The sequence below is a fragment of the Eulemur rufifrons genome, chromosome 4 (genome assembly GCF_041146395.1).
Source record: "Eulemur rufifrons isolate Redbay chromosome 4, OSU_ERuf_1, whole genome shotgun sequence".
Lineage (NCBI taxonomy): Eukaryota > Metazoa > Chordata > Mammalia > Primates > Lemuridae > Eulemur > Eulemur rufifrons.
In genome coordinates this window covers 37,877,516-37,892,120 of record NC_090986.1, presented here as the reverse complement: position 1 = coordinate 37,892,120, position 14,605 = coordinate 37,877,516, and positions in this window count along the sequence as shown.

The window sequence follows — 14,605 nt, the reverse complement described above, 5'->3', positions numbered from 1 at the left end:
GAGCAGCTTCTATTTCCTTTGCTTGGCTTAGGAAGCTCCCTTTTGAGGGTTTCTGAATCGCTGGCCGTTTGGTGACATGTGATGCAGCAACTCCTCTCTACCTGCAACCCACATCACCGACCTTGGCGCTCAATGAACTTTTCATTTACATGCACAGTCAAATTAAATTTGCCCGGCCTTTGAAAACTTACATCTGTTGAGTGTATAATTTGTATTGCCATTTGTTCCACAGATGTGTAACAAGACAAATACCTGTCCAGGCTTACAAGGGATTCAGAAATGCTTACGTTAATCATGCTGGTAGAAAGAGGTTAAGGGCGATACAATAAATCAGTCTCCAAATGGTTTCACTTGGAAAGGCCTGGGAGAACAGGGTTATTTTTATCCTAGGATGCTTTTAATTTGAATCAAAAATGCTTTACCACATGTTCTGCCACAAGTTCAAAAGGATTGGTAACAAACATTTAATCTTTTTCTTCTCGGATTGGCGCTAAGCCCTCATCAAAAAGCGTACGCAGTCAAGCGGCTTATCTCCGCTGAGCTGCTTCCCTTAATGTGTTCCTAATTATAATCGTATATATTGCTCACTGTGGCCGATTGAACAATATGGCAGTAATTTCTTTACAGGCCTCCCTGCTCTTTGAACTGTGAGTACAGAGGGCTAGAACAGAACCAGATCAATGGGATTTGAGTACTGGCAAATCAAGCCAGATGCGATCTTTAAAGAATGAATTTCCAGCTGTTTCCCAGAAAGGGACTTCAACAGACAGCTGGGGACTTTATCATTATCATCATCATCGTCATCATCATTCCCACTGAATACACTCACAACTCTTTACAAAATGTGCAACTATTCTCATCTCTTCCTAAATCACTACCCACCATAAAGTCTCCCAAATGCTTTGAAATGGTAACTGTGTAACACAGATAAGCCCATGACTGATGATGTGAGGATGGAGATACAATAACATTATATTGACACTACATATTTGTCAGTGCTGTGTGATGTGCAGCTGAAAGCATTGTCCAAAATTTATTTTTAAGATACCAAATGCTCACAACATGTCCGTGTGTTTGTAAGAGGGAGATAACATAATCCTCATTTTCTTGGTCAAAATGGCATGTTATTGCTTTGTGCATACATCTTTGTGTCTTCTACATCACTATCACCATGGCTTGTCTGAGGTAATATCCAATAAATGTTTCTGGGAGGAATAAGTGCTTGCTCTGTATAGAGCCTTGTGCTGTAGGGAAAGAGGACAAGCTTAAAACATTCAAGAGAAGTTGCTGTGGCCCTGAAAGAGGCTCCCAGTGTAAGAGAACAGAATACACATGAGTTTAAAATGATTGTTACTTTGGACAATTTAAGAACTGTTCCAATGAAAAAGAATGTCCAATAGCAGAGAAACTCACTGGGTGAGTCCACGTGCAACTTTCAGAGTTAGCCGGTCTATGGGAAATGATTTATGCCCCCTTCAAAAGCCTAACTCATAAAAAGCCTTCCCCTTCAGCCTTTTCTGCTGTTCTGATATCCTGCCCTTGGCCTTTCTCTTTTCCAGGACTTTCTGTGGATATCTCATTTCCATTGGGTTATAGCATTATATCTCCAGGAAGGAACTTCGGAAAAGCTAGGATTAGTGAATCAAATTAAACTCAATATAATCTGTTGTCACCTAAATAAGGTTGGTCAGGTAAAATACAGAGGAGGTTGACATGGGAGGTCAAGGTCAGGAGAGTGAGACTATTCAGTGATTCCGAGATATGGGCAAATGAAGAATAAGACCAGGGATGTGTTTTGTGGAACAGTGGTCATAGAAGAGGAAATCTGAAAGAAGGAGCAGAGGGAGGTAGACATAGAAGAGACATAGTCTATAGGACTTTGTTTATACTTTGCTTATAACACTGTCTCCAATTTATATCGATTTTTATGTTTCTTCCATTAGCTTGTACATTCCATGAAGATAGGAACCACCAATGATCTTTTGCTCATCAGTTATTCCACAATACCTAGCACTTGAAAAAAAAAAGTAAAAACTATTAACTTTTGGGTCATTGCTGTATTATAGTAGGTGCTCAATAAATAGTTGAAGAATAACTATTTACAATTTCAATTTTAACTATCCTTAACAGAACAACTCTTCTAGACATTTTTAAACTCTGGTTCTCATACAAAACAAAACAAAATAAAAACCTCTTAGAACTCAAAGCATATTATACAATACACTTTCAAAGTGCTTTTGAAACAGACCTAGAGCATGTAGGTGATGAATCATGAGTATTTAGTTTCATTTGCTTAGCTAAACTAAAAGTTCTAGTAACTATGCTACTTTATTAGGGAGCAGAGAAAAATAATTTATTTTAATTTGACACATGTATATAAGAGTACATAAATATTACCTGAATGGGATTGACATCATGCAATATGTCTTGGAATTATTTTTTCTAAGGTCACACAGATAGAAAACATGAATTGCTTAAAGCTATGATCTCCAAATATTTTTGATTGATTACTCTTTTATCAGTTAAAAATGTTTATAAGAAAAACTTTTAAGCATGCATCCCCAATATATGTATATTTATTCATAAATTATACATGTACTACTGTTAATATTTGTATTAAGATTTAATTTCTTTCTTCTTTGCTTGAGATCAGAAGAAATTTAAATAGGAATTAAAATGGCGTCTGTCCATCACCTACTGGCTTATTTTGCTCCTGCCCTGGGTGGGCACATCCCATTTGGGAACCAGCCATGGCTCTAAAGTGACTAGAAAGTTGTGGATGTCATTACTATCACGCTTCAAATTTGCCCTCCTCTTTAGGACACAGGCACGGCATTAGGGAAGGGCAGAGAGCTGCCTTTGGCTGTGCGTGGTGAATGGCGGAGACCTACCTAAGCAAGGGAGGGGACTAAATGCAAGGAGAGAAGCATGGGTTTTGAGGCCTTTACAATGTCTGTTTCTTCTTGGAAAATATTTCAGTAAGTGTAGCAAGTTTATCTCTACAGTAGGGTTAAGAGAATCGGTGTCTTCTCAAGAATATGTGAAATCATCACATCTGTGCTTTACAAAAATTAAAGTGAAACTAATTTTCAGTATGAATCTATCACACTTCCCTGTTCCCAGGCCGTATGTTGGTGAGCACATTTGAGTCAAGAGTTGGATAAATACGGATAAGTGGTTACTTCTGAGGGGCATTGGCAGGTAATATGAACAGGCATGGGGAAACAGAGGACTGCAACTCTGTATGTTTTATTTCAATGAATGAGTACAGAGATGATTTTTGTATAGTTTTTGTTTCTTATTGAATATCTTTTTAAGTGGATAAATAGTAGACATTGCACTTGAAATATTTTTAAAAATTTGAAGAAATCATGGAATTGGGTTTACTATTATAGAATAATTTAAATAATCAAGTATATGGGATTGGAGACACATAAATTAGAGAGATTTGTTGTAATAAGGCTCAACTCAATGGAGCAAGTTGTTAGAAAATTTGATCGTCCTCCTTTAAGTCTGATTTTGGAAGAATGAACACTGTGGTATTAAAAAAAAAAAAAAAAGCAACTTCCTCTCAGGAGTGCATACCAGTTCTTATAGCTTGTATAAATACTCTATTTTATGCCAGTGGGGTCATCACAAGTTCTGTAAAATCCTCCATTATCATTTTCATGGAGAACAAATCAATTCTAATTCAATTCAACAATTACACATTGATCGCCTAAAATGTGCCAAACATAATACAGAACATGCATTTTACAGGAAAATTGGACTGCACTAAGATAGGCAGTAAATCATCTGCAATTTTATAAAAAGGGAAGCCAGGCATGTTAATGGAGTTTGTTTTTATAAACATGAAGTGTTTGGGCATGTTTGATTTTTCAGTTGGGCTGCTCAGCCAAGCTTAGTTAACACCTTGTAAAAAGTGAGTTGCGGCTGGGCGCGGTGGCTCACGCCTGTAATCCTAGCACTCTGGGAGGCCGAGGTGGGCGGATCATTTGAGCTCAGGAGTTCGAGACCAGCCTGAGTAAGAGCGAGACCCCACCTCTACTAAAAATAGAAAGAAATTATATGGACAGCTAAAAATATATATAGAAAAAATTAGCTGGGCATGGTGGCGCATGCCTGTAGTCCCAGCTACTCGGGAGGCTGAGACAGGAGGATCGCTTGAGCTCAGGAGTTTGAGGTTGCTGTGAGCTAGGCTGACGCCACGGCACTCACTCTAGCCTGGGCAACAGAGTGAGACTCTGTCTCAAAAAAAAAAAAAAAAAAAAAAAAAAAAAGTGAGTTGCTTCTCATTTCCTTAATGGAAAGCAGTGAGAGTCATAGTTAAGATCTCCGTATCAGCTGGAGGCCTTCTGCAGCATTCCTTAAGCTTCTGAAGTTAGATCTAGGATGCAAATCCATCTGGATGCTTGAGACCAGAAAGTGTGTTTCTTCAGAGAATTCAAATTCTCTCCCCATCAATCTTATACAAGTAAACTATCTAAAAGCAGATCTTTGTTTCAAATCTCTAAGTTGGAAGAAAGGTTCTACTTATAACCATTTACATCTTAATAGTTTCTTGAAATATGTAGCTGGATCATCATTTTTACAACCCAGTTGGCCTTCAGAACTTGCCATATTTCTGCATCTGCATGGATATCACTTTTCTTAGTAATATAATGTTAACTTAAGAATGTGATAAAACAGGAAGCATGCTGGAACTTTTCCTTGTCCTGTGGCCTTAACAAGCCACAGCTGTATCAGCAGCTGGTCACTGAAGGCGCCTGGTCCTAGCCTCTCCCAGTGTCCTTTTTCAGCTAGATCAAAAGGAAATAGACCAGGCAGAAGGTTTTATCATCAAAGCCTATGGAAATCTGTGGGAACCAATATTTCCATTTAGATTGCTTCAGCCTCATCAGACTGAAAAGATTTTTCTCTAGTGGGACAGAGGTTGATGAATCAGCCAATTTGAAAAGCTTTTTCATCCTCGCTGAGTTTATCAAAGAGGAGGAATATGGTGTCAAAAAGTTTGTTCACCCTCCAACATGCTTTGCTGACCTGTCAGCTTATTCTCTTACTGATTATTTTAAAAGTTGTGCTAATTACCACAAGTGATTGTTTAATGGCATTTTTATTGAAAGTAGTTGCCACATATTTAATTAATGAACCCCCAAATTCTTCAAATGCAGGGAAAGCTAAGGAACAACTACTATGAGGGAATGAATATATTATTCACTTCTAGAAGGAGTAAAATAGAAACTGTTTCATTTAAAGTAGTAAAAATAAATATTTATCTTAATTCTCTTAGTTGCCACTGTTGTCATCAATACAACCGTTTGCCCATCCCTACAGGCTAAGTTCAACCTATCATTCAATGGACTCACTGATGCCATAGAGAAACGTTAACACGTATTCTGTGTTAATTTTTAACCTACATTCTATCTATGGTCATCTCAGGTTTTTTTTTATTATAAATTTTATTTTAGCATTGCATTAATATGTGAAATATTTTCATAGAGAATATTTAAGTATACTGATAGGCATCCTTATCATAAGCTTCCTGGATTTTTGTAGATTTCACTATATTCAATATCTTCATCTCTGTTCTTTTCTTCCTGAAGAACAATTCTGCACACAACTTCCAGATTTATCTTCTTGAAACATTGATTTTAATCAGTTTCTTACCTACTCAAAAACCTTCAATGACTTTTACATGCATGTAGGATCAACTCCAAAATTCTTAATTTTACATTAAATGAATTCTTATGTAGTAGTCCTAACCTGTCTTGACTCCACCTTTATCTCCCATTGTTTCCCAGTGAAATCTTCTGTTTTCTACTTTGGATCATGAAATATAAAACATTCATTAAAAGTAAATCAAGTTTTATGATATTAGATTTGGCAATGATTTCTTAGATATGATACCAAAAGCACAGGCAACAAAAGAAAAAATAGATAAACTGGATGACATCAAAATTAAAAACTTCTGTGTATCAAAGAACATAATCAACTGTGTGACAAGGCAACTCATGGAATGGGAGAAAATATTTGCAAATCATATATCTGACAAGGCATTAATCCAGAATATATAAAGAACTCCTATAACTCAACAATAAAGAAGCAAACAACTCAATTAAAAAATGGGCAAAGGACATGAACAGAAACTTTTCAAAAGAAGACAGAATAATGGCCAGCAAACATATAAAAAAAATGCTCAACATCTCTAATCATTAGGGAAATGCAAATCAAAACCACAGTGGGCAAAGGACTTGAGTAGACATTCTTCCAAAGAAGATACACAAAAGGCCAATAAGCACATTAAAAGATACACAATACCACTAATCATAAAGGAAACAACAACAAATGATGGGGCATGTTAAACGGACACAGGAGTCAACTGAAAGAGTCAACTGGCCAAAGCTGGAACGATTTGAACAACAAAGTAAATAGTGTAGTATTGGACTCAAAGTATAAAATAAATATCCCTGAGTCCATACTACTATAAATATGTGAATAAACCAATAAATAGAAGAGATGGGACAAATCTTCCTTACAGAAGAATTCTGTACATGGACACACTCTTTGGAGGTGGAGCTTAAATCCCCTCTCCCCCTGGAGGAGAAAGTGTAACTGGCTTCATGAACGGAGTATGGAAAGGGAAAAAAATAGTAATTTTATAGTGGGGATACCTGGGAGACACTACCTCAATCAAACTAACATCACTGGTGATAAGTAAAGTTGAGATCATGCATTTGCTTACAGGATGTGATGAGGAGGCACTTCTCTGTGACATTCTGCTCCCAAGGCCAGAACCCCAATCTGACCATGAGAAAAATAGACAGCCTCAAGTTGAGGGGCATTTTACAAAACACCTGAGTGGTACTCTTCAAAGTTGTCAAGGTCACTAAAAACAAGGCAAGACTGAGAAACTATCATAGGAAACTAAAGAGACACGATGTGTCAGTGCAATATAGTAACCTGGATGGGATTCTGGAGCAGAAAAAGGAAATTAGTGGAAGAACTGCAGAGATCTGAATTAAATCTGGAACTTGGTTAAATATAATGGCATGTGCCAATGTGAGTTTCTCAGTTTTGAGAAATGAACCATGGTTATTTAAGTTGTCAAATTAGGAGAAATAGGGTAAAGGGCATGCAGGAACTCTCTGGACTACTTTTCTATAAACCTAAAACTTATTTTAAAACAGAATTTCATTTTAATAAAAGAAATACAAGGTTCTTGTTTTTGCATGATAAGCTATAACTATCTCACACTAATAGCCAATCAGATGTTTATGGATATTGGAAACATTCTTTCCAAAAAAATCAGCAAAAATCTAGGACAAAAATTAAATAATAAATGAAATAATAAATAATAATGTTTATTAAGCAATTACAACAAGGTTAAGTATATTATGTGTTCAGTAAGTGACAAATGTTATCACATAACATTGTTTTGGAGATACCAATACTTGAATTCGAAACAAATAAAAATTATATTTTGGGGAAAGAAAGAAATAGTATTTCCATTATCATACATTATTTCTATGATATAGTATTTGTCCATCCCTGCAAACAGTAAAGAATAAAACTGAATGACTATCATTAATAGCAACTATAATTATTAGATAAGTTTAGTGATGTGACTTAGCACAAGGTACATATACAACATACACATTTAATAACTTTCGTATGCACCAGCAATAACCATCTCCATAAATATATCAGAAAAAGAAAGCATTAGTAGAGTCAAATGGCATAAGGTATGTAGAAATAAGTGCCCAAAAATAGAAAAATAAAAAAGTAACTTATGGTTTATGTACATGATGTAATACTATGTAAACATTTATCATTATCTTTTCACAATTTGCATTAATTCAGGTGTCTGACACTATAAAGTTAAGTGAAGATTCAGGATGACAAAGCATTCAGTAAGTAGGTTTGCAACTGGGAGGAAATTATGCAAGTAAAAGGCCCTAAAATCGATCCACTTGATAATCAGATACAAATAGTCAAAGAGTAAAACTTGTCAGTAGAGGTGGGGCATGGAGCAAATACCTTTTATAAAGGGTAAGGAATTTGGTTTTTCATATATTCAGTGAGCGTTTTGGATGTAAACTGACATGAACCAATCTGGCCATTCATAGTTGTTGGCTTCTTTTTTGTAAATTTTAGGTGGTCCCATTAGAGAGAGACAAGAAGGTTAAGTTTGAGATGTGCATTGAACAGACAAAAGGAGACAGTGAATGGGCAACTAAGTAAAAAGCAAGGAGAGTTCAGAACTGCTGATATAAATTTGGAGGTCACCCAAGGCTGGTTAAAGCCACAAGCCTAAACGAGATCCACTGTGAGTGTGAGGATAGAGAAGAAAAGTGAGCTGTGGACCGAGCCCAGACCACTGCAACAACTTTTCCTTTGACTTGATTTCAATTATTTAATTTAGAAATAAAAACACCTATTGCTTTAAGTATATTTCAAGGATTTTGCATGTTTAAAATTATGAATGACTTCAGACCTCCACTGGAAAGAATGTAGAACAATAGGAACACTTATACATTGCTGGGAGAAGCCTAAGTTGGTACAACCATTTTGGAAAACAAGGCTTTTTTGTGTGTGTGTGCTCAATTTGTATCTAAAGGTAAAACAATGATATGCTTTTATCTGTATATATTGAATTAGTCTGAATGTTCCTGACTGCTTAAAGATTCCTTTTTCCCTAATTCTCTTTTCAAAGGATAAATAGCAAAAGGGGAAAAAAAGGCATAGGGTAACAGACATGAAATGAAGCCCCCTGCTATTTCAAAGGCTCTACAACTCAGACTTACTGGTGCCTCAACTCATGCCTTTAAAATGTATGCAGTAAGACTTGACTGGTTGTTTCCTATAGAATGGGCATGGCTAGCACAGATAATCTGGGATGGTTGGGGTATAAATTACCTGGCTAGAACAGGTATGGCTGGAGCATCTATCCTGGGCTTCAAGGAAAAACTGAAGAACAGCAGCAGCATCTTGACAAACTCTGCTATTGTCCCTCGAGTTAGAACTTTATACCAAAGATCACAACACACCCATATTCGGTCAAAGCTACCTTTAACAAATTCCCACTTTAAAAAAAAAAAAAAAAAAAAGACTCTCATGATAAACATTGAGCTAGGAATAAATAAAAAAATTTGTACAGGAATAGACTTCCAAAAAAAAAAAAAAAATGTCTTTTGTGTCACAGTGTGAAATTGATTGGAAGGTTTTGTCTAGTCCAGGCACAGTGTTGGTTCTTTGCAATTTCTGCAAATGCTGAACAGAAGTGGAGATCTGCTGTGACATGTGTTCAATAATAAAATTGTCCCTTACAAGGACATTGCACTTGAGGCTATGCTGAAGAATCCTTCTAACACTGCAGTGCAACTTGACACCATCTCCAAAGGCTGGGCTGAGCCTTAAATCATTGCATCAGCCCGAGTAAAATGTCCTTATTTCCGCCCCCTTCCCCTGTGCTCTTTATTTCTATTAAACTTCTTCGTAAATATACGCTTTGTAAAGTTAAGAGTGAGAGAATGCAAGTGCTGCCGGAAAGAATGAAGAGTTCACAAGCTCAGAACAGAAAGAGAGTTACTAAACTATTAAGTTCAATTAACAAGTGAAAAATGAACTAAGTTGTTCCAGCGTGATTTTTAATTCGGTCAAATAAAGAGGAACCAGACTGCAGGGTAAACTCTTATTTATTAGTTTTGGTTAATGAGTTTTTCCATAAGCAGAATTTCTTAAATTTTATTGAATCAATAAAGTCACCATTTGGAAATCTGGTTTTTCCCACCAGAGTAGGATTTTAATTGAGCATACAGCAAACACCCAAGTGCTGTAAAGTGACTCTACGGAGGTGAAATGGTCTATGAGTTGTATTATTGGCTTGGCTGACAGGGTTGCACAAGCCCTTCGTTTGAATTTAAATCTCTACTATGTACCTCTTTGCATTAATTTTTATCTTCAAGATGATACTACCGTATTTTCCTTATACTTATTACCAAGGAACCATGATAAAAACAGTAACGTCAGGGCCTCCCCTTAAAGGAGGAGTAATAGATCCTTTTTTTCTAGGCTCTGACTAGATAGAGTATCTATATGAAGTGCATGCTGGCAGGCCTTAAACCTCTGCAACAAAGGACCACGGCTGGGGTGTGACAACCCCTTTATAGTACAGATAGCTTTGCTGTGTTCCACGGCCAAAGGACACATCCTACCCCAGTCAGCTGCCTTGTGAGCACCTGCCTTTGTTTATAAGAGAGTCAAGGGGGAAAAGTGTGCTGGAGGGGTATAAATCTGTCCCCACAACTCAAAAATGGCATAAAGAATGTGCTTTGAAGATAGTTGGTCAATACTTCCTTCCTTATTTTGAAGTTATTGGTGTAAAAGAAAATTCCTTTAGTGTGGCCTCAAGTCCTCATATTTCTGTTTGCATTATATGATTTTAAAGACACAAAAAAGAAATGAAATGATGAGGGTTTGAAGATTGTAGACTTACTCCTGAAAAACTGCCCAGATCAGGTAAAATGTTTCAACACTTGTTTTTTGTTAAATGAAAGTCATATGATATAGGACAACAGTAGTACACTGGGGTTGAGAAGAATTGGTTTTCAGTCCTATTCTCCAGACCATGTGTGCATTTAGCTACCAAACGGACGGCTTTGCCTGAATTCTACAGGGCTACAAGCCAGACATGTCAAGAAACCAAGGGTATACTTCTTCCCTTTTTTCTCCAAATACTCCTTCTATAGTTCCACCTCATGAATGGTAATCCCAGGGGTAAATTCAGGTTCTGTGGGGTCTGGAGCATATAAAATCTAAAACTCTTTCTAAGAGACTTTTTTTTCCCGTAATTATTGTCTACTATACCATGCTAATTGCAGAGTAAGTGTAGGGTTAGTATTGATGTTAGATTCATTCCACTGTTCTAGATAGCTGTGCTTTTCTAGTGTTTTCTCCAACTGGGTAAACCTAAGGGCCATGTCCTTCAGAAGCTGCATGCCGTGTGAGCAGACAGGCATGGCTACATATAGGCTGCACTGGCTGGCAATGTCAATGGCCTCACCTTTACCACTCTGATTTTCCAACGTGAGGGTGTTTATCGTGGAAGCTTCTGTGTCCTGCATTAGGTTTGTGCCTTAGATGCAGATGTTTGACTTGCTGTTTCTAGTCTCAGCATGTTTTCCATCCACTAGTAACCTTGCCAGGTGGCCTAGGTATCCTCAAAGGCACAGGAGAGACTGCTCTGCTTCTTACCTCCCTTTCTGTTATCTTCAAAGTCTAGCCCCAGAAAGTCAAGTTGAGAGCTCTGTGGCAGCCTCCCCACCCATCACCCACTAACCTGACATCCCATTGGAAATGTGTTCCAGATGAAACAGCAGTCATCCTGTTACATGTTTTTGTTTTCTGAAAAGAATGATCTCCAATTTTACGATATAACACATAGTCACTTAACCATTATCAAAAACTCAGGAGTTTGAGGCCAGCCTGGGCAACACAGCAAGACCCCCATCTCTAAAAAACAAACAAAAAACCATAAACTTCTGCCTTCAGATTTTACCACAGACATTTTCAACTGTCATTTTTTTTTATTCAAGGGAGAAAAAAAGACTGAAAAAAATCATCCATTGTATTGGAAAGGAAACAGCAAATATCCAAAACCAGATATTAATTTTGTATGGGTCTATGTCCTTCTTTCCATGAATAACAGTTTTATTATGTTTTTGTTCAGCCTAAGGTAGAAGATATTATAGAAACTTATCGGTAGTCATTTTTTCCCCAACTGCTAATAATAATGCTTATATCATGATTGTTTTCCAAATTTGCTGTACACATTGGTTATTTATTCTTGGAGTCCTTTTCTAAGATTCAACATAGGCATAATAAAGGTTTTAGAGGGGAGGAGATCCGGAGTAAAGGTAAAATATTTAAATTGTAAGTAATGTGGCTATTAGTTTTGAAATGGCCTCAGACAGTGGAAAATAAAACAACACATATATATAATTGGTATCACTTACCGAACCAACTTCCTGAAATAATAACAATGAAAATCATTAGCCTTTTAAAGATATGCTACATTAAGACTTTCTATACTGATTATTTGGAATGATCTCTCTGCAGTCTCTAGAGTTGCAATGCAATGATTCATACAATGAGACACTCTTAATATTTGAAGCATAAGCATCTCTGATGTTTGCAGACAACCACTGCCTCCAGTTTTGCCTGTAGGATATTCCAGTAAAGGTCAGGTCCATAAAATGGAAATATGACTGGTATGAAAATAAACTTCTGAAAATAATTTCTGTCATATTAAAAAAATAAACTATTAATTCTAGGCTTTAGAACATTCTAATTTTGTTGGCAACTGCAGCTTCAGCTCTTTTTCTGTATGTAACATTTTCCACCCTTAACATTCTATTGGTTTTGTGCCTCCAGGAAAACACAATTCATCCAGCCTGTCCTATAATTATCCAATATTGAATAATCAGGCTTGTGTACACTTTGGGATTTTGTGACTTTTCTAACACACCTAGAATACAAAATGGACAGATCTATTATGATTATCAGTGTTTTGGATTTTTTAGTTATCTAATTGTTTTTGATCATTTTCTAATATTCTCACAAAGTCCTTCGCACTGTCTCTCCCTATGTTATGAAGACACGTAAAACTAAGAAGAATATTTTGGACTTCACTTTTCTGTTGTTGTTATTGGACACTACAGGCTTCTGCTGAATTTTTGTATGTTGAACTACTCTTTGATTTGTGAGCAAAGGTTTAAAAGGTTAAAAAGGGGGAAATTGGTTCAATATTTCAAGCACAATGAAACATTTCTTTTGTCATTTTATTTCCCTGCTGTATTAATTTGTGGTTACTCACCTTCTCCTCAGAGATCCCCCGGGAACCCCAAATCTGACTCTCTATGATCTGACACATGAACTCAAACATTTCTCCCAATAAATTACATCTCATGTGTAATAAAACAAAATTGCCTTCTTTGGGGTACAGAAGAATGTTTCAGGCATGAATTGGCCACATTTTAGTGTGCTGCTCGCATACACCCTGACGATGAGGATCTCTGTGGCCTACGTTGGTCTGGGAAGAGGAATGTTGGGTTCGCTCACTGGACCAAACAATGCCGGAATGTTTTTTCCTGTCTATTCACTTAAACAATGTGCCATTCTGTACCTCATAAGCACTTAATTTATTCCAACTCTTTGGCCTGACCTGTAATCCCCCTCTCCTTACCCATCTGACCCATCTGTGTTTCATTTCCCACTCATCAGCATCCAAAGAGCTAGGCCCAGGCCCTGTTTGGAACCATTAGACAGAGATTGGCACTCTTCCCTCTTCCTGCGCCACATCCTCTGCTGGAAAAAAAAATGACCATCAGATCAGGGAACAGAGCCTGCTTTGTCCCCTGCAACGGGGATCTGGAAGCATTTTCAATCATTTGCACTCTATACCCACTCAAACGCATTAATGTGATCAACATTAGGCCTGTTGTGGGCATTTTTTCCAGCAAATAGCTTGCTAACATTCTAGGCATGTACTTCCCTGAAAACAAGACTGAGACAGGGCCCTGAATATTCAATTGGAAAATCACCAAGAGCAAAAGCTTAGCTTGGCACGGCTGGTGTTGATTCTTAATAAGTGACTTCCTAAAGCTGAGGCATGGGGCTTACAGCGTCAATGACTTGTTTGAAAAATATTTTGTAGGTGCCTCATACCACTCTATTTCCTGTGGTATGCGTCATATTGTGAGCTATTCCAAGCCAGCCTGGTTAAGCACGCTAACTTTTTTTCCCCCCCAAGATTGTGGTGTTTAACTAAAAATGTCTTTATACAAGATGAGCTCATAGCTATTAGTGCTGATGTAGTTTTAACTGCTTGGATACCAACGGCAGTTGCTTGAAAATGTGCTGAAAAAGGGTAAACCTGAGCAAAAACATATCTCACCCTGTCTAAAATGGCGGGATGCAGTCCCAGTGGCAGCGTTTCTTCAGGGGAAAAAGTTCCAGATTTAAGTACAATGCATACCTTTCACTTTCATTAAAAAGACTTACTGTTCTTAGTATATTACTAAAGTCAAGGTGCTGAAGACATCTGGAACACTGGAATAAAATTAACCCTTTTTATTGCTTCGGGTATTTTGTGAAACTTGCCAACGAGCAGAGCTAAGGTAATTGGAGAAAACGAGTGTGTCTTTTCAATCAAATTTCCAAAAAGGAAACAAAAAGAAATGCAAAGACCTAAAATTCTGCCTCTGAGATTAAAGTAAATACGAGTAGGATTTGCATAAGGATCAAATAAGATATCTTGACAAGCATTTGAAAATCTAGAGATGGGAAAAGGAACTAACATTGTTGAGCACCTACTGTATGCCCCACACAGCTTTTGGCATTTTTACACACTTGGGTAAAGTGTTCTTCACAGAACTTACGATGTACATATTATTGTTTTCATTTTGTAAACAAGGAAAGAGAAACCCAGGGAGATTCAGTAAACTCCCCCAAAGGCCACGCAGTTGGTTAATTATAGAAGCAGGATTCAAAAGTAGGTCAGTGTGAGTAGCAAGCTTGTGATCTCTCCCCTACCTTGCTACTCACA